This window comes from Giraffa tippelskirchi, chromosome 6 (genome assembly GCF_054371585.1).
Source record: "Giraffa tippelskirchi isolate mGirTip1 chromosome 6, T2T-mGirTip1v1.2.pri, whole genome shotgun sequence".
NCBI classification, from domain to species: domain Eukaryota; kingdom Metazoa; phylum Chordata; class Mammalia; order Artiodactyla; family Giraffidae; genus Giraffa; species Giraffa tippelskirchi.
The window spans coordinates 141,784,131-141,804,050 of record NC_137280.1 but is presented as its reverse complement, the minus strand read 5'-3'; the positions used below and the strand labels follow the sequence as shown (position 1 = coordinate 141,804,050).

Below are 19,920 nucleotides of genomic sequence, written 5' to 3'. Positions count from 1 at the left end.
AACCTGGGTCTCCTACATTGCAGGCAGACGATTTACCAACTGAGCTATGAGGGAAGCCCTGAAAGCAAGATAACAGTCCCAAATAGAGTTCTTTATGTTAAAACCCAAGTCACCAAACCAAGATTTAACTTAATGATGGTTTTGGCTCTCTCAGAAATGGAATCTTTAACCTGTCAACCGGAATCACATGATCAGCATTAGTCAGTTAATCTGCCTGACAGACCTCTGTCATCCCCTAAAGGAAAGTAACTGCAATAACCAATCTGATTTTTTGCCTAATATAACTTCCTTTTTCCTGCTCCCTTCTGCGTATAAAAGTCTTTCATTTTGCATAGTTGCTCAGAGTTCCTTTCTATCTGCTAGAGAATTGTTGAAGTAAGCCAATAAGATCTTCAAATTTTACTCAGTTCAATCTTGTTTTGTAACAATAAATGTGTTATTTGGCATTCAGTGTATCTGAATATATACACACGTACTCTGTGTGTATGTGTGAATTTCAAACATTAAAATGCTTGAGATATCAGTGGGTGGAAATAGTACTGAACCGTAGATCAGTACAAGTCACTGCTCTAATCTAGACCTGTTTCCTCATTCAAAAATGGAGATAATATTGGTATCCATCTTTTAAAGTTGCAAACATTGAATAAGATAGTGCAAAGAAAGAACCCAGGAAGTCCTAGCTATTCCTATGTTCAGTGGCATATAAAGTTAGATATGACACTGGGAGCACCAACCACACCTTTTGTTGTCGTTTAGTCACTCAGTCATGATTGCAGCATGCCAGGGTTCCCTGTCCTTCACTATCTCCCAGAGTTTGCTCAAATTCATTTTCATTGAGTCAGTGATACCATCCAACCATCTCATCCTCTGTCGCCTCCTTCTCCTTCTGCCCTCAATCTTTCCCAGCATCAGGGTCTTTTCCAGTGAGTCAGCTCTTCCCATCAGGTGGCCAGAGTATTGGAGCTCCAGCTTCAGCATCAGAGCCTGAAGGGCTACAGTCCGTGGACTTACAGAAGAGTCAGACACGACTTAAAGAACAACAACAACCACATCTTAGCCATCTTTGTATCCCCAACTCAGAATAAAAGTGAGCTTTAGGAGGTATGACTGAGTGGCTCTGGCTGGTCCGTGACCAGACTGAAAGTTCATAATTACATCATAAGGTACTGGAGGGCAGAATATTACCTTGTTCTTTTCCTCCACTCAGTGTATTGCTTGAACACAGATGATGCTTAAAAAAAAAAAAAAAAATGCCTGCTGAGTCTTACTAGAAGAGAATACTCAGTATCATCCACACAGAGCTGAAAAGGGTTTGGCAGCAGATTTTCCCAGGAGTGTTGCCTGAGGCAGGAGCTATAAAAATCCTGGAAGTGCCAAGGCCACCTTAGTAAAGAACAGGGCATTGTTTAGGGCCAGAACCCCTAGTGAGCGAGGTCTTTTTCAATCAAAGACCCAGTCACTCGCCTGTGTTCCACAAGTCCCTGGGGCTCAGCAGTCATTGTGTGGTGGGGCCACTGAGTGTGGGGACGCCCACCTCCCAGACTGTATCGATTAGCTGCTCCATCTGCCACTCTGCAAACAAGCAGTGCGGGCCCTCATTGGATGAAAATGTCACCCATGGTAACAGATCCTCACAGCTGGTGTCTGACCACAGGACCCTCAGGGAGGGAATAATCAGATCCTGAAAAGCAGTCAGACCACACCAAGCTAAATGCAAAATGAAAAAAAAAAAAAATGTCTATTTTAATCTCCCCCCTCCCTTCTCAACACTCAGCTCCAGACCTTATTCCCAAATTGCTGGGTCACAGCAGGGGACTGGTGGCCCCCAAGGCAGGCTGCTGGAGGGTCCTAATAGTCTGCGGCAAATGTAACTCAGAGACCTACCCTGGCTGGTTCAGGAGCTGTAGAGAAAATGCACTGAAATTCAGCTCCAGACACCCCAGACTTCAGTTCTTTCCTTGGAAGTCTGTTTCTGCCTCTCTCCCTCTTTTCTCTCCCTCTTCCTCTCTCTCTCTCTCTCTCTCTGTTTCTCCCTCCCTTCTCCTCCTCTCACCCCTTCTTTCCTCTTGGCTCTCTCTCCCTTGCCCTCTCTGTCTAACCCTCAAAGCTCTCCCCGATCTTCCCTCCTTTCTCCTCCTCTCTCCCCACAATTTTGTTCTCTCTGTACACAATATCCTTTCTCATTCTCTTCCCTATGTGACTCCTATTCCTTTTTCAGGCTTCAGCTTAAAGATCTTTTCCTCTGGGGATTCTGACCCCTTACACCATGCTTTCCCTCTCACACTCAGCTGTCTGTCCTGTCAGGCTGAAATTACCAGAGGAGCAGGAATTCTGTATGGCAAGCTGACTATTCTATCCCCAGCACTTAGCACAGTGCCTGGCACACAGCAGAGGCTTAATAACTATTTATTGCTTGATTAAACAAACATTGCCAGGTGCAAAGCCATTCTTAGAGGGCTTCTGGATATCATCAGACTCTGAAAAGTCCATGCCATGAGATTCTTTGTCAGTTTCCAGTTACTGAACTAGCCTAAGTCAAGAATAACGGAATTTGTCATTAAGGCACTGGAGTAGCTCAGAAAGCTAAAAGAACTGCTGACATGTTGGACTGGAGCATTCTTTGTCATGGGGGACTGTCATGAGCATTATAGGATGTGTAGCATCGTTCCTGGCCTCAACCCGCTGGATGCCAGTAGAACTCACTGCCCCAGTTGTGACAATCAGAAATGTCTCTCAGTGAGGATTCCAAAATAACAGGAAAAGTGTTTAGCTGCTACCAGCTGAAAACAATGACAGAAGTCCATTGCATCTTTTCAGTTAGACTACTGGTTCTCTGGGAATGATTTTGCCTGCCCACATACGGAAACATTTACAATGTCCAGAGACATTTCTGGTTATTACAAATAGGGGCAGGGGACACACAGCACAGTGCACTGCAACAAAGAATGCTCTAGTCCACACACAGCACCATGATTAAGAAACCCTGAACTGCATGGATAAGGCAAACCTAATGTCACAACTAGACGTTTTAACTTTTCACTTTATGCCTGAACTATGCATGTTAATCTTGGATTCCAAAAATACATCGGGCCCCTTGCCTTCTTTAAATCAGCAGGAACTCCTTCATCCTGTGGAGAGTGCCTGGAATGAACCCAGAAGGCTGCCAAGAGCCCCAGTGAGGGACCTCTGGTAGACAACATGATGTGCTGTGGTTAGAGTATTATTGTCTATATTTCCTATATTTTAAATCCCAAGTCTACCACTTTCTAGTCATGTTCTTGGACAAGTCACTTAATCTTTCTGAATCTCAAGTTCCTCACCTATAATATGGGGACAATAACATAGCTGCAAATGACAATCCAAGGGAAGCACATGACACATTACTTGGCGCAGGGGGAATATTAGCTGCTATTCTATGTCACAATAAGCAGTTGAGACTTGAGAACACAGTATTTTTCACTGATTCAGTTCTTTTTTCTGACAATTCAGTGGCTATAATTATTTGATTAATCCATGGTTCTAACAAATGCTTTTATATAGATGAGCATTGTCCCTGGGTGCAAAACTGAAAAGGATAAGACCACAGGGCATGTTCTGGACAAGGTGAGATTCTTGGCCTAGGAGGAGCTTAAAGTGCATGGTTGGAGGGGAATTGAGGTCAGTGGAGTCCAGCCGTACATAGAAGACAGATTACAAAAGGCCCAGCCAAGGAGCAAGAAAATCAGTTGCCCCGACATCAGAGGCAAACAGGGACTGTAAGCAGCAGTGACATATCAGGTCTGTCTTTTAGGAAGTTGTTACGGCAGCACATTGGTGATTGTTCTTTTCCCTCATTGTAAACTCAATTATGCTCTCCCAAGCCTGGTTCTTCAAGTTCCAGTGGAATAATTCTGGAGGGACAGAGGTAGGGTGGGGAAACAGCGATCTCACTTACCACTTATAGTACTATAAACGTATGCCACCTTTCTAAAGCAGTTTGGCTATAAGTGCCTTAAAATATGCATGCCCTTTTGCCCTGGAAATTCCACTTCTAGGACTCTGTCCTGAGGAAATCATGAAAAATGTGCACAAATATTTACCTACAGGAAAGCTCACTTTTTGGCACTGTTTGTAGGAGCGAAAAGTTGAAAACCTCAAATGTTAAAAAATAATTAGCTGGTTATGTAAATAAAGGTACGATGACTTAATATGCAACCATTAAAGGCACATTATTGGCATGTGAAAAACAGGTTACAAAAGAGTGCATATTGCAAAATATTTTTAAAAGACACACACACATACATGTATACACATTCTTATCTTTTTATGTTATATACACCCTTCTGTCACAGCAAATTCTTTCTGACAATTTATCCTAAGAAATTAATGAAGGCAGAAATAGTGATGTATGTAAAAGTGTGTGCATATATAAACTTACACAAATGTACACAAAATAGCCTGGAAGGGTATATACTAAGGTATTATAGGTGCTCACTATGAGGAAAGGGATTATGGGGGACTATTTTATTTTCTTATTTTTGCTTTTGCAGATTTTCAGGTCTTTCTAAAAGGAGCCTATCTCACATTAATAATGTTAATTTTTTTACACGTAAAAATAATAATAAAGGTAAATAAAGCTCATCCCCAACAATTATGGCCAACAGAATTTCATAGAATTTCTGATCATACTGCAATTTTTAAATCATTAGAGGGAGCCAGGCTAAGCCATACTTTGAAAACTGTTGCTGATTCTCCTTAGATTTCATTATAACTAATACTGGGTGTATACTGAATTTAGTATTTACTAAATTGCCATTATCTGTTCAGCTATATCCTAAGTGAGACGAGGTTACAAGAAAAACTTAACCTATATGATTCCTTTCATCAAATTACTCACAGTCAATCCAGGATAAACCAGTCAATCCTAAAGGAAATCAATCCTGAATAATCATTGGAAGGACTGAGGCTGAAGCTGAAGCTCCAGTACTTTGGCCACCTGATGCAAAGAACTGACTCATTAGAAAAGACCCCGATGCTGGGAAAGATTGAAGGCAGGAGGAGAAGGGGACGACAGAGGATGAGATGGTTGGATGGCATCATCGACTTGATGGACATGAGTTCGAGCAAGCTCCAAGAGTTGGTGATGGACAGGGAAGCCTGGGGTGCTGCAGTCCATGGGGTCAAAGTCAGACATGACTGAGCGACTGAACTGACTGAATTCAGAATAAATGATATATGTGAAGGAGAAATTAGGACAAATTCAAGGCCACACATGATGTACTAAATTACAAGGCAGATATGCTGGATTGTACTGAGGTTCAAAGAATATAATTACAAATTGGAGGCATCAGGAAATCTTCCAACAAAAAAAGATGGGATGGTAAAAAAAAAAAAAGAGAGAGAGAGAGAAAGAGAAAGGAGCAGCAACATCAAAGGCATAAAGGCAGGAATGATGATGCGAGTTTCAGAAGCAGTAAGAGACCAGCTTGGCTTAAGCACTGACTTCGTACTGAGGGCTGAAGACAGTGAGAATAATTTAAGGAGAAGCCTAAATGCTGGGGTCAGAAATTTGGACAGTAATGTCTGTGTAATAAAGCTCTGGGTCTAAATATAACAAAGAGATGAGTTATTTTAAAATATCAACTATTAACAAGATATTGATGCCACAAGCATTAATTATCTAGAAACCACCTAAGAGAAGTAAGTAATGCAAGGAGGATCGTAATCACCTCTTTTAAACAAACCCTCAAAACCAAATCTGAAAATACTTTTTGGGAAAAGGTGATCCTTTCAGCAGAAGGCTGAACCCCAAGGAAGCAGCAAGAGAGGAAGGTGCTGAAGGAAAGGGAAATTCATGCTGACAAATGGTAGGTGAGAAATTGGGAAGAAATACTAAGTAGAGAAAATTTGATTCAGTCCTCAAAGTGGAAGTTCTGTAATGAGTGAAATTCATTATCTTAAACTTTTGGATATGAGGTGTAATTGTTAACCTCTGCTGCTTTGGCTCCGGGCTCCCTTCAGTAAAATATATCGCTTGCCATCAAAGCTGATGTGGATTAGAAGCTGAGAGTGTGCCCTCCCTTTTAGGTTATATTAATATACCAAAATCGATAACATGCCATAGCTTTCAGAAGTAGCAATAAAATACCCTAAAATATTCCCAGAATATGTCTATAAATTATTTGTTCAATGTACTTATGTTAAAAAGGTTGTCAGTTACAATGCTCTGGAAGACTCTAAAATTACAAGCCATCGTATTTGTATTTGATAAAGCTCTTGCTGTTTGGGGTCACAGGGGGTTATGCTGTGGGGAAAAAAATCATTATTTTCTCTAATAAATAAATTACTTGCCTATATTTCATGTATCACTCAGGCCAGCCAGTATTGAAGGTTTAAATAATAAATAACAAATAGCTCCATTCATTTATTAATAATGATGCATCATCACGTTTGTGTGTGTGTGTGTGTTCAGTATATGAGTGTTTTTTAGACTCTTGTGGTGACAGAATGAACAGTAGTCATTTGAAAAGACAAAAGAAAATCATGCCTCTGAGATAATTAACATTTTTCCAGGTTAAGAAAATCGTCTAGTGTTGATAGATCTTTTCACTTGGCCACTGCCTGATACAGGGAATTGTCCTGAGATGAACTTCTTGAAAGGCACAGAACCCTCAATGCTTTTAGCCTAAGATTTACTCGAGGGGGTCTTCCTTACTATTAACTCTTGTCAATGAAGCACCAAGACAGGGAGTTCTAGGGAAAAAACAGAGGGGAGAGAAGACAATCAGATTCACTCCAAAATTCTCTTATTTAGTAGAAGGAGGAAGGAGGCTAGTCATGTCTACTCTGGGTAGTTTACATCATCATTAGTCTCAGTAATTAACTGACCCCACAGATGTTAAGTATCAGTCTCTGCCATACTGTCACCAAGTGGCTGTCACCATTACCTGCTTCCATTTGAAGCAGACTAAGGCAGGTCAACCCAGGATACCCATTCCCACAAAAAGCTAGCCAAGAGATATTTTATGCTACAGTCCAGCCCCCAGGGAATGCCTGGACCAAGGAAATGGCTGGCAACAGCTGGACCTTGCAATGAGTTCCTATTGGCACTAGACCAGAGCAAAAGCAATCAGCCTTGTAGTGACTCCTAAAACAGATGGATTCCCTCTGTTTGTTCTCCCCTTCTCTATACACCTAGGGCAAGGAGCTCTAGGGACATGCACATACATTTAAAAGGACATAAATCTCAGAACTACTCTTTCATAATAAATGGCATACTTTTTTCCTACATTATTTAGTTCTAGGGTAAAAGATCTTTCACCTCTGAAGATTCAGACAAGAAATCTGACCTGCTCCAGTGACCTAGCTAGTTGGGCCCAAGAATGTTGGGTGGAAGAGCCAAGTTCTGCCTACTGTTGGGGTCTGTTGCTGATCCCTTTTGCCCTTGGTAAATCTCTTCTCATTCTGTGGTCTCTTCTTTATGTGACCCTCACCACCAAACAGCCACACAGAGCAGGGCACAGCAGGCTGCCACACTATCCTCCTTGTTTAAAGAATAGGGTCAGCTCCTTGCTGTGAACAGATTTTCTTCTGTTGAAACAGGTTCATGTTTATCTTTCAAGTTCCAGAAACAAACTCAGGATTGCCAACATGTGCAGCACAGCTGCTGCAGTGCCTGATTTATGAACAAATCTGCATATAATTGTGTTGGTTCTTTTTTTTCATGGTCAATTTTTTTTCTTTAAATAAAATGGCTTAGTCCAGGCCACATAAAGCCCCAATTCTAAGGTCATATAATTTTATGGACAAGGGGTGTGGGTAAAGTAGGGGGGGTTCTTTTGTATGGCACCTGAACTCATTAAAATCCTAAATTCCATAATTTTACACTACCATGTGCCACAACAGAACAGCCTAATTGCTTACCGTCTTTATGAGAACCACAAATGGAGCAGGAAAACCAGGGAACAGGTGGGAAGTCTACACAGGGGTTTGCGTGCAAGCCCTGTCAAGAGGTGGTGATCAGACCAGAACTGGATCACTTTGTATCATAAGAGATTTTATGTTCTACAAAAGCCTAGATGTTGCTAAGACTCAGTGGTGATGCCAAATATGCATCAAAATGAAGTTTCCCCAAATTAGACATCTCCTTAATGTGACCATATAGTAGGGATTTTTTAATATAGGGCACTAGGGATGAGAGAAGGAGAGATGGCTAACAATTTTATTTCTACCTACATATTAACAGGTACCTGCATACAAATAAAGGTTGACACTTACAGTTCACCCACACAAAAAGTGATTTTTACATCAAGAGATCAAAATTTTTCCCTGGTCCCTCATGACAGCATCAGTGATTTGAAGAGTCACGGATATGCAAACTCTTTAGCACCAACTCTACAGACATTTAAAAAATTTTAATGAATTAACCAGAATGACTGAATTTTTCAGCACTTTGATTACTTTGTTTTTGAAACAAAAGAAACTAACCTCTTTGAAGAGGGTATTATAATTTGGTGATTATAGGAAGGGGCTCAGAAATGTGCCATTAGGAAGAAGTTTTTGGTACATTTTTTTTTCCTTACCTGCCAATTAATAACAAATACTAGGCCATCCAAGCCCCAATTGCTGGATCCCATTCTCAAGACTAGACAACTAACCCCCTCAATTCCTTCACTTAAAATTAAGAAAAAATTCAATATATCTCCAAAACGCAGTATTTCATTTAAACCTCAAGAAACCTCACCTCTGAAAAGTAAGGGTGCTGGGGTTAGACTATCAGCTTATATAATCATGAGACATGAGAAGACCATGTTGATGAGATCCAGAAATCTGCTAAATTGAAAAAGGTTGGAAGATATCAAAAGATCAGAGAAGCTGGTAAGTCCGTAGGTTAGCAATGGAAGCCACAGGTGAGAGTTTTTTAAAGCCAGGCACAAAGTCTAGTATGAAGTAAGCACTGAGGTTAAATGGATGGATGGATGGATAGATAGATGGAAAGACAATGAGTTAAGAAGACAGCTGATGAGATCTGATCTCAAGGAGGAGAGTCCTAGAGATGGAAGTGGTAAAATGGTAGCCTGGCCACCCTGATGGTGATCACAAACACTGCTAACAAATGTTGTCTCCTAACTAAGGTACAGAGATACTTTACCAGAGACTTGGTAAGGCCTAGAAGCATGGATAAGCTCTTATTCCCCAAGTGAATTTACAGAGAGTACTCCTAGGCCTGGCCAAAGCTTTGACCACTCATCAGTATTTCCAACAAGCACTGCCAACTTCTTTAGAAATGTGTCGAAAGATGTCCTGCTTTCTGAACCAGAGGGACAGGATGTTTCAGCTTAATCCTCTGTGGAGGCCTGAGATCTCACACCAAGAACATGGTGTCTTGATTAGGAACACATTGAGACAAAATGAGGCCAGATGGATGATTAGCATGCCAGGTACAGTCAATGGGAGGGCAGAGGTTTCTTATTTAGGCCAAGTAATTAGAAACTGGGTCTAATACAGGAGAAAGAACACTGGGTGGGGATTCTTGCTTCTAGCTTTGCTAACTCCAAAATCAGACCCCAAATACCAAGTTGGACAATTCTTTATGTCACTTCCTTTCCCCACTTTCTCTTCTCTTCACTGTGTTCAGAATCTGTTTCCAGGCACATTTCCTCACTAAACATCCCAGACATTCCTCATCTTTGACCAGTTCACTACCATGTAAGTACTTAATAGCATTAAGCATTTTGCATTTATTGCTTCATCCAACATTAATGGCAACCTAGTAAGGCCAACACCATAATTATTCCCATTTAGCAGATAAAGAAAATGAGGCTCAGCAAAATTACATCATTTGATTAGAGATAACCTTGTTGATGTTTGAGGTTTCACATTTGGTCCACCACCTTCCTTGCTATTCTCTTGTTTTATGGATCACATTGTAACAAAGTAATGCCCAAAATTCTCCAAGCAAGGCTTCAACAGTATGTGAACCAAGAACTTCCAGATGTTTAAACAGGATTTAGAAAAGGCAGAGGATCCAGGGATCAAATTGCCAACATCTGTTGGATCATAGAAAAAGTGAGAGAATTCCATAAAAACATCTACTTCTGCTTCATTGACTATGCTAAAGCATTTGACTGTGTGGATCACAACAAACTGTGGAAAATTCTTAAAGAGATGGAAACACCACACCACCTCACCTGCCCCCTAGAAACCTGTATGCAGGTCAAGAAAAAACAGTTAGAACCGGACATGGAACAACGAACTGGTTCAAAATTGAGAAAGGAGTATGTCAAGGCTGTATAGTGTCACCCTGTTAAATTAAATTACATGCAGAGTATATCATGCGAAATGCCAGGCTGGATGAAGCACAAGCCAGAATCAAGATTGCCGGGAGAAATATCAATAACCTCAGATATGCAGATGATACCACCCTTATGGCAGAAAGCAAAGAGTAACTAAAGAGCCTCTCGATGAAAGGGAAAGAAGAGAGTAAAAAAGCTGGCTTAAAACTCAGCATTCAAAAAATGAAGATCATGGTATCCGGGCCCATCACTTCATGGCAAATAGATGGGGAAACAATAGAAACAGTGACAGACTACTTTCTTGGGCTCTAAAATCACTGCCTTTTAGGTGTAGATTTCTCTCCAGCTTGCCAGGTGTCTACTTACCCAAATAATGACTCATGGCCTGCCACGCTCTGCAGACTGGTAATGAATATCACCTACAAACCATACAAATATGAAGTCTTATTTTACTGTGTTTGTGTGTGTGTGTGTGACGTATTCATCTCTGCTTCTGTCTGGTTTCTGACTTGTTACTTACAGTCACCTGAATTTCAGACTCCCTGAATAGAGGTGGGCATTACACACACATGCACAGTAAAGTAAGACTTCACATTTGTATAGTTTGTTATGGTTTATAAAATAGTGCAGATATGCCTGGTGTCCCTACTTCTAGTTCCTTTCAAATTTGGAAATGACTTGAGGCCATTTCTGTGCTAGAGCCAGAGGTGAGGTCCTATCTTGCTGACAAAAAATTTTTATGAAGCATCCTCTCTCCTGGCATCCTATAACTCCCTCATTTGTCCCTATGTCCCTCCCACTGAGCCCCACTGCCCTTCAAATTGGCCTCATATGCACTCTTTTGAAGCTTGAAATTGCCTTTCCTATCATATCCCTGTATCAGCAACAAAATATTTCTATTATGTCCATGGGAAACAGCCACATAGTCATAGCTATACTACTTGAATATTTACTATATTTCTTGCACTGAGTTAAGCATCTTACATATAGTATCTCATTTAATCATCACAATATTTCTGTGAGATTTCTGTAATTTTTGTTTCCATTTAATGGGTGGACAAACCAAGGTCAAGAATGTGCCTAAAATCATACATGTTAAGGGGCAAAGTAAAGGTTTAAGTCAGATCTTATGTATGTTTCCAAAACGTTATGCTTTTAGTATGCTATTCTCCACAATATGAGAGAATTTTTATGCTCTGAAATGAAAGAAGCCTTTCCAATTCTTCTGGATTCACCAGGAGTTTCCTGTACTCTCCAACAAAGCCCTGTCCTTGACTCCCAGGTCAAGCATATTTTCAGTGGGGAACCATATATAGAACAACCTACGCACACTCTCTGTGTCAGCTGGTGACTTGGTTGAAGGTCCTATGAAATATCAGTTTCCTGATCACCAATACAGGGAGCAGAGCTACTGTCAAAGATCATGGAACAAGAAGGCACCTTATTACACCTGAAAGAAGGCAACTGAATGCAACATGGTCTTCCACATAAAAGAGAAACACCTTGTCATTTATTTTCACTCAATAGGGCTGATCTTCCTTCCAGATATTTAGAAACCAGAGTCTTCCATTCTAGGCCCTAGTGCCCATTTCAGTACTTCTTCTGCCCATCAATACATTCCTTAAATGTTGGAAGATAACAAAGTCACTCATGTTAGAGGAATGACATACAGTATTTGCATTTAAGAGTGTTTACTTCAATTCAATTGACACAGGCAAGTGTTCTGAAGTCTGACCTCCTAGGTTAAAAATCCTTGCTTCATCAATTTCTTTTACCTCTCTAAGCCTCTGTTTCCTGAGTTGTCATGAATATCAAATAAAATAATGAAAGTAAATTACTTAGCCCAGACTGACCATTACAGGTAGCTAAGAAGTACACACAGATGCTAAATCAAAACAAAAAGAGTAAGAATACACAAATCAAGCCAAAGTGCAGGAGATAGTGATCATGGATGGCAGAGCTGTAGTTCTCTAACTTAGCTGTAACAGCCAAAGGAAAAACTACATATGTGAAGTTAAAGAGCAGGGAAGAATAAAAGGGCATGAAGCTCACCTTTTCCTAGCCCTTCTAAATGATACTGGGACTTGAGACAGAGCCTCTGCAGAGAGGCCAGGTCTCTGGGTTGACATGTTTGTCTCCTTGTCCCTGCAAGTCAATGGGAAGCATAAGGCCTGCAGGCAAGGAGGGGAGTGTCTCAGCTAAGGTCAAGAGCTTGGTCCTCTTAATGGAAATTTCTTCCTCTTTGGTGGAAGGAGTTCAAGAAAGAAATGAACAAGTAAACAGAGGTGAGGATGATGTGGTGTAAGTTTGTGAAGAGTATGTGAAATATCTAAGTGTACTTTCATTAGAAAACAAATCTTTGAGCCTACATACTACATATCACTTCCTTGAATGTGACTTAAGACAATCACATCGTAGAAAACAAACAAGGAGAGTAAACAAACCCAGAACTGTGGAACACATTCTTTTACAGAGTCCAAGAGTATCTCCCATGGCCAGTTCTTCAGCGGCAGAAATCTTGGCATTTTCACTGTTTAAGGGCCCATGAAACCTCTGAGTGAGGGACTACTCATTTCCTGGCTCTATTACAATTCCTTCTAATTTGAAAATTATAATGAATGCGAACAATAATCAGTTTGTAAATACTGTTTTTAAGTTCACTGAAGCTTTGCCGAGATATTCCTTCTAGGTAACAAGTATGTGGCTCATTACTCTCTCATTAGCAAGGTAGAAATAAAGATAAAAAAAGGAAGAAAGAAAAGAAAAAACACCCTCTCCAAAGATATTGTTGGAGTCTAATTGCCTGCAAGGAATTCTTAATAATGTTTACTAATGCTTTTTCAGCCTTGCCAATTTTATAACGCTCATTCCAGATTCCAGGTGTGATGTCTGTGGTCCCTGCTGTGATCTTAGCTAGTGAGTTTAGACACCTAGAATAGCAGCTTTGGAGAGTTTTTAGCCCCATCTTATGTCACCAGAAAGCAATCACACCCACTGGGGCTTTAGAAAGCAACTGTGAAGCGCCAGCATTTTTATTTAAAGTGAAATATCTAATTGTATTAAAAAGCAGAGACATTACTTTGCCAAAAACAAGTCCGTATGGTCAAAGCTATGGTTTTTGCAGTAGTCATGTACGATGTGACAGTGGGGCCATAAAGAAGGCTGAGAGCCAAAGAATTGATGCTTTCTAACTGTGGTGCTAAGGAAAATGCTCGAGAGTCCCATGGACTGCAAGGAGATCAAACCAGACAATCCTAAAGGAAATCAACCCTGAATATTCACTGAAAGGACTGATCTGAAGCTGAAGCTCCAATAATTTGGCCACTTAATGGGAAGAGCTGACTCATTGGAAAAGACCCTGATGTTGAGAAAGATTAAGGGCAGGAGGAGAAGACGGCAACAGAGGATGAGATAGTTGGATGGCATCATCAACTCAATAGACATGAGTTTTAACAAACTCCAGGAGATAATGAAGAACAGGGAAGCTTGGCCTGCTGCAGTCCGCTGGGTCACAAAGAGTGAGACATGACTGAGCGACTAAACAACAAATCTAACTGGACAGGGACTGCCATTTACCTAGACAAGACACAACACCATCTCAACCTGGCTCATTGAGAGCGAGGCTCTAAGAGTGGACTTTTTACTAGACATTACAAGCGGCTAAAAAGCATTTTCCCCCTTACCTCCTAGAAACTCTGGTAGGGCAAATTATTCCCTTCTCAGAAATATTGACTCTTTTTGTGTTTAATTCTACTTGGTGTTCTAAAAATCCAAAAACAAATGGAAAATATTTTACAGAGTCTACATCAAATATTAGTTTCTTGAATCTCACCACTATTAAAGCAAAGAATGGCAAGAGGACTCAGCAAGAAACTATAGTAGTTTGGAGTGGGGTGGTGTTGGAGAAAGCAAGGATTGTTTGTTTCCCTTCTAAACAATGCATAAATTATTTAAGAATAATAGTTAGGAAATAACTCATTGACTCTTGCAAGAACGTCTCATGTGAAGAAACCAAGGCAGGGAATTTGTAAATTCACTGAAGGTGAGACACCATATCTATCAGACGTTTGTCCTCACTACTTTGTCCCAGTCCATTCCTACTCTTTCCAAGCCATCTTACCGCCTTGTTCTCCTGTACTTTAAGCATTGGAATAATCTTCTTAAGCCCATGAGGTCAAGGCTGAGATGTGAGCCTTTCATTTCTGGAGTTCAATCTGAGGGACAATTTTGAAAAGGACTTACTTCATCTCCTTAATGCTGGTCATCTTTGTCTTTTATAGTTTTATAGTGAGAAGAAGAAAAGGGGGAGGTGCATCCTCACTCCATCAAAATCCCTTGCATTCTGTGTTTAAAGAAAAACTTTTGGTATTGACTTGTCTGCATGAGTCTGCTGTTGATTACATGGGAAAACCAAGCAGGAAACTGTGAACAAGTTCCCCCAACAGGATTCATAAAATAAGATTGAAAAGATATAAGAAGCCAAAATTTCAAAACCAGCAAGCCAAAATCAGGTGCCATGCCCAGATCTGGGGTCCTTTCCTCACACAAGCCAAAGCCTCCAACAGACAAGCAACAACTCCTTTTAGCCTGGGACAGGGGAAGAGGCTTGGACTAGAGTTCAAGGGACATGCCTCCATGAAAAGGCATTTTTACCTGCTCCTTTTCCATAAACAAAGTTTTAGTTCCAAACTCGCAGTCCACACTTGGCAAACACCAATTCTCATCCTGGTCTAGCTTCCATCAAAGGTTTTCTGCATTCTCCTCTCAGAGAGAAATCTCTAGTTCTAAGCTGGCTTTTATTAATTCATTATCTGTATGGCTTTGACCAAGTCATTCAACTTCTTGATCAATTTATTTTCCTGCCCCCCTCCAAAAAATTATAAAATCAGCATCTGACTTGACTCTGGAGATAAACAAATGAGAATACAATAATAAAATACTCACAACTACCATGTATTGAGCAAGCACCATGCACCAGACGCCATGCTAGACATTTCACATATGGCATTTCAGTTAAATAACCCTTACAACAACCCTAAGAGGCAAGAAGGAAAGAGTGCTGTCCCTTGCCAGTTGTTCAGGTCAAAAACCTGAAAGTCATTCCTGAGTCTTTACCCTTACATTCTATACCAATCCATAAGCAAATCTTCTTGACTTTACCTTAAAAAAGAGATTCAGACCATTTCTCACCAGTTCTATCCCTACCACCCTGATCTCACCAACCTGCCTGAACCTCTGCAGTTGCCTGTAGTAACCATGGCCCTCAGTTTCATGTGTTCTCCACAAGCAGACCGAGCAACCATTTTAACAACATAAGTCAGGTCATATCTCTTCCCTGCTAAAAACTCTCCAACGACTGTCCACCACACACAGTAAAATGCATTTTGAACCACAGCTTATAGGTCTGCCTCTTCTAACTTTTGCAGGGTCCAGGGCAAGAGTTCAAAGGAAAGTCCACATACCACGTTCTAAATTTTTTAAATTTTAAATCAAGATAACAAACTGAAATTTTCTGCTTATCTACTTGATAAATGTATGAATAATGAAACCTAAAAAATGTATAAATCTATTTATAAATGACTAAAAAATATAAATCTATGGTTTTTAAATACTTTAAAATTGGCAAAATATCAGAAACTGTTCATTCTATTATTATGCATTTTGCGTGTTTTCTTGATGGACTTGTTATATTTGGACAAATAGTAAATAAATATGTAAATAATTGAAAAACTATAATCTATAAATATTTTCTCACCTTAATTTCATCAGAATTAATAATTGTATTATTATAATCAAGATTTTCATATAGAAATGTGTGTTCTATTAACAGAAATGATCTAAAGTACTAAAACATAATTTTATTCAAAGTATATAATATTTCAATAAACTTTCATGAAAAATTTTAGTTAATATAAACTTAAAATCAAAATGCTTAAAATTATTCTCATGTTTGCAAAAATGCTATTTTTATTCTAAAATATTCCAAATTATCTACTAGCGTTAAAAGGCAAAAGGTTATTTATATTAATGAATGTCAATATTTTAAATCAAATTATTTAAATAAGGCTGAAATTTATTTACATTTGAAAATTTAATGAAATCTTATTAAATATTTTATAAAAGCAAAACTATTTGTAATTCTAGACTGAAGGTTCATCTAGTTGCCAATGTAAAGATTCAGTATCACACCACGTTTCATACTTTGTACCACTAGATGTTTGTAAATATATATATATATATATATACAATGTAAAAATAATAGAAATTTTTTACATTGCAAAACATTCTTCAGCCATATGCAACTGTATTCATGAGTACTTTCAGAAGCACATTTTGGAATATGAAGCAAGAAAATAGATGCTTGACACTACTAGGAAATAATTTTGCACTTCATTATGCAAAAATTTTTGATATCTGAGATATCTTGGAGGAAGAATTGATCAAATCAATTTATCTTTATTCGAATACTTCATTTACTCAAATCTTTTCTAAACTCCAGATCAGTGTCTATTTCCAAGGTCAGTAACAGTACAACCTTCAATCAAACCTCTACAGCTTTTGGATGCAGTGACCTTTTGCTTTGAGGACATAGGGCAAGTGTTCCTCTCAAGCCTCAATTGTGTTAGTTACAAGGGTGGATGTTTAGTGTCTGAGTTGCTCTGTGTCAACACTGAGCACTGAATCACAAGGAATAGAGGCCTATATGTTTGTTAACATGATTTGCTTACTTGTGACTGTGGTATTTAGGACCCTCTAATGCTTTCACCTGGGAGTGAGGGTAATATAAAGTTCTATACGATCTGGTTCCTTGGTACATTTCTACCCCATCTCCTGTCATTCTGTTCCTCAATCATGCAGATTCAATGAGATTTTCTTTCTTGTAATTCCTTGACCACAACATCCACATTTAACGCGTCAGAGGATTTTCTGTCTCCAACTGGAATGGCCTTTCTCTGGATACTGGTGCAACTCACGCCTTCAGGACCTCATGTCTCTGCTCAAATGCCACCTTATCAAAGAGGCCTTCTCAGATCACGTTATCTATAGCAGTACTTTTATCACTTACCCTTTCATGCATGTGTGCTCAGTCACTTCTCCTGTCCAACTCTTCGCAACCCCTTAGGTGTAGCCTGCCAGGCTCCTCAGTCCATGGGGCTCTCCAGACAAGAATACAGGAAAGGGTTGCCATTTCCTTCTCCAGGGTATCTTCCCAAACCAGGGATCAAACCTGGGTCTCCTGAATTGCAGGTGGATTATTTACCCATTGAGCCATCTGGGAAGACCCTACTGTTCCCTTACCTGACTTTATTTTCCACTTCATAGTAATTATCTGGCATTAAACATAATATTTATACCTCTATTACCTGCTTTTTCAGACTAGAAAGTCCCACTTCTGTTCACAAAATGAAGTACAGTACATTTTCAATAAGTTTTTGGTATATGGGAGGTACACAATAAATACTGATTTCCTTTTTTTCCTGCTGCCCAGTGTCCTTCTTTCTTTGGGGGTGAATGGATATTTTCAGATGAGATTTCTTAATCTTGAGTAAGAATTAGTTGTAGTTTCTCAGAGATTTGAAAGCAGCACAGACATACCAGGTGTATGTCTGACCTGTTATCCCCAAATGAGGGAAAGAAGACAGAGGTACCTAACAACATCTCAAAGTCACAAGAGGAGAGTCAATTGCAATGGCTATCTATACTCTCTAGGACCAGTTACCTCTACAAGTGATTCACACATCTGGGCATTAGCACTACTGGACCTAGTTAATATCTCCCCATACCCTCTCCTCCATAGCCATATCCCTTTCTGTTGTAAGAAAACTGGGGCCAGCTCTCTGCTACCTACATTTTCCTTATCCTATTCCCTACCACTTATTAGTGCATCAAGTATAGGCCAAGTTGCCATGCTATTTCATTTAACCTTCAGTGCAGTTCAGTCGCTCAGTCGTGTCCGACTCTTTGCAACCCCATGAATTGTAGCACGTCAGGCCTCTATGTCCATCACCAACCCCCAGAGTCCACCCAAACCCATGTCCATCGAGTCATTAATGCCATCCAACCATCTCATCCTCTGTCGTCCCCTTCTCCTTCCGCCCCCAATCCTATCCAGCATTAGGGTCTTTTCCAATGAGTCAACCCTTCGCATGAGGTGGCCAAAGTATTGGAGTTTCAGCTTCAACATCAGACCTTCCAATGAACACCCAGGATTGATCTCTTTTAGGATGGATTGATTGGATCTCCTTGCAGTCCAAGGGACTCTCAAGAGTCTTCTCCAACACCACAGTTCAAAAGCATCAATTCTTCGGTGCTCAGCTTTCTTCACCGTCCAACTCTCACATCCATACATGACCACTGGAAAAACCATAGCCTTGACTAGACGGACTTTTGTTGGCAAAGTAATGTCTCTGCTTTTAAACATGCTATCTAGGTTGGCAATAACCTTCCTTCCAAGGAGTAAGCGTCTTTTAATTTCACGGCTGCAATCACCATCAGCAGTGATTTTGGAGCCCCAAAAAAATAAAGTCTGACACTGTTTCCACTGTTTCCCCATCTATTTCCCATGAAGTGATGGGACCAGATGCCATGATCTTAGTTTTCTGAATGTTGAGCTTTAAGCCAACTTTTTCACTCTCCTCTTTCACTTTCATCAAGAGGCTCTTTAGTTCTTCTTCACTTTCTGCCATAAGGGTGGTGTCATCCGCATATCTGAGGTTATTGATATTTCTCCCGGCAATCTTGATTCCAGCTTGTGTTTCTTCCAGCCCAGCCTTTCTCATGATGTACTCTGCATATAAGTTAAACAAGCAGGGTGACAATATACAGCCTGGACGTACTCCTTTTCCTATTTGGAACCAGTCTGTTGTTCCATGTCCAGTTCTAACTGTTGCTTCCTGACCTGCATACAGGTTTCTCAAGAGACAGGTCAGATGATCTGGTATTCCCATCTCTTTCAGAATTTTCCACAGTTTATTGTGATCCACACAGTCAAAGGCTTTGGCATAGTCAATAAAGCAGAAATAGATGTTTTTCTGGAACTCTCTTGCTTTTTTGATGATCCAGCAGATGTTGGCAATTTGATCTCTGGTTCCTCTGCCTTTTCTAAAACCAGCTTGAACATCTGGAAGTTCACGGTTCACGTATTAACATCCAACATATAAGCATGCATATAAGCATGCATATCCACAGAGGAGGAAGGTGACATTCAGAAGAAAAACTTTTTTTCAAGGCTAGCAACTAGCAGAATTATATTTCTTGTATAGTTTTTTTTCCCTCCGAAGCCCATGATCTTAACTACTATGTCTTCTGACTCCTCAACTTTATCTAGACTCTTCAAGTCAACTAAGACTCATCAGGCACCTTCTAATGGAATGCTATGGTAGGTGCCATGGGGGACACAAGAATATAGAGATGCAGTCCATATCCTTAAGTTGCTTTACCCTACAAGGAGAGGCAAGATTCTCACATATTATACCAAACCAAGCGCAAAAACTACAACACGTGAATTCTCAGCAACACGAATGGTATGAACAATGATTGCTCTAGGAAGATGGGAAAAGAAAAAAAAAAAACTGTTGTCTTTAGAAAGATGGAGAAGTAAAGAGGAGTAAATATCTGAACTTAATCCTAAAAGTGACATGGCAAT

General features: G+C 40.0%; 1 protein-coding gene across 12 annotated transcripts in view; it reads right to left on the bottom strand.

Moving 5' to 3' along the window:
- Positions 1-19,920, bottom strand: part of LOC145510122 (uncharacterized) — an 838,825-nt gene that overhangs the window by 554,572 nt on the left and 264,333 nt on the right. For 2 of the 12 annotated variants that reach the window (XR_014056715.1, XR_014056709.1), the window contains exon 4: positions 6,391-6,732. The exons of the other annotated variants lie outside the window; for them this stretch is intronic. The gene's annotated coding sequence lies outside the window, so the exon portion shown is untranslated. Of the gene's footprint in view, positions 1-6,390; positions 6,733-19,920 lie in introns of those variants that run through there. 12 annotated transcript variants of the gene reach the window in all.